Source organism: Panthera tigris, chromosome A3, assembly GCF_018350195.1.
Source record: "Panthera tigris isolate Pti1 chromosome A3, P.tigris_Pti1_mat1.1, whole genome shotgun sequence".
In the NCBI taxonomy this organism is placed as follows: domain Eukaryota; kingdom Metazoa; phylum Chordata; class Mammalia; order Carnivora; family Felidae; genus Panthera; species Panthera tigris.
Genome location: NC_056662.1, coordinates 50,658,978 through 50,660,580, shown reverse-complemented (window position 1 = coordinate 50,660,580; position 1,603 = coordinate 50,658,978).

Below are 1,603 nucleotides of genomic sequence, written 5' to 3'. Positions count from 1 at the left end.
CACCCAGGCACCCCTATGGTTTATTTTTTAGAAAGAGAGAGTGTGAGTGGGGGAGAAGGAAAGAGGGAGAAAGAAAGTGAATCCTGAGCAGGCTCCACACTCAGTGCAGAGCCAATGTGGGGCTCAATCCCATGACCCTGGGATCATGACCTGAGCCAAAGTCAAGAGCCAGAGGCTCAACCAAATGAGATACCCAGGCACCCTGATACATTTATATATTGTAATATTGCCGTTGTAGCAATAATTAGCGCCTCTATCATATTACATAATTATCCTTTCTTTTTAGAGGTTGGAATCATTAAATTCTAATCTCTTAAGATTAATGATTATAGTACAATATTGTTCTCTTTTAGATTCTTTTAATGGCTCACTCAAGGTGTCTTGATCTCAGCTACTAGGACTGGCTCTCCTGAAAACACTAAACTGTTAAAAACCATTAAAAACAACTAAAACTGTTGAAAAGCAGTTTCAAATGCCTAGGAAATTGCATTGTTGAGATGATGTTCTTATAAGACTCCCTGCTTCTTCTGCCAACACCAAGATGATGTTTCTTGAAACAGAGCTTGGAGAATTTTTTCTACCTTCAGGAGAGTTCTGGCCATGCTCCCAAACAGAGCCTGGACCCAGCAGACGTTGCTACTGGCCAAATCCCTTTATGGCAAACATGGAGCAATCTAAAAGAAGTGTCACCTGGCTTTTCTAGCCAATAATCTTAGAGAGTAGGAGCTAGTTTCCCTAATGCTTAGAATGTTTTTTGTTGTCAAATAGGGCTTTCTTCATATGTCAAAGTAGTTTGATCTGCAGCACTTCCTCATTTGCAGAGATTCACTGAGATTTTTTTCAAGTGCTTTTATTGTCTACTTTCTGAATTGAGGAGTAGTAATGGATTTAAACATTAGGCCAAATTTATGCTAAGAAAATGAAGCATATGTTTCTCCATCTCAGTGGATGGGAGTAAAGAGAATCCCTCCGGAATTCTGCAGGTTTTAATTAAGTAGTTATTTGACTCTAGAAATCATGTGAGGAAATTGATTATAATCTAGAGGCTTTGACATGCCTTTTACAAAAGGTTATTACAGGTCACTCATGTTTTCTAACAGTACTAGATTAGAAAAGAACCCATGGAAATTTCCGCTCAGAAAGTTACTGGGGATATTCTCTCTCTCTCATTTTTTTTTTTTTTTTGGCCTTCTATTTTTTTTCTGAAAGAGTATATTAACCATAGTAGAGGATTCACACAGTTAGGAATTATGATTTCTTTTTTTCAAAGCCCAACTCTCTTAATATTTAATATTTATTCACATGGCTCTGAAGCATGAACAATAAAGATCCCTTTTCTAAAAGCTGGCAAACTCAAACCAGGGAAGGGCAAAGTTGATTAGTCACTGAGGGCCACAGCCAATGCTTCATTACCATAGTATGTCACTGCAATCCTTAACTCTGGGCTGCCAGCTTCCTGCTCCCATGAATCACAGTCACACTCAGCCCTTTCTTGATAGGAGGTTCAAATTCCTGGGCTCTGTTTTTACCCTGTCCGACTGCTGTTTACTGAACAGTCATTCCAAATCCTCAAGCCTGGAGATTGAAGCATCTGTTATTCTAA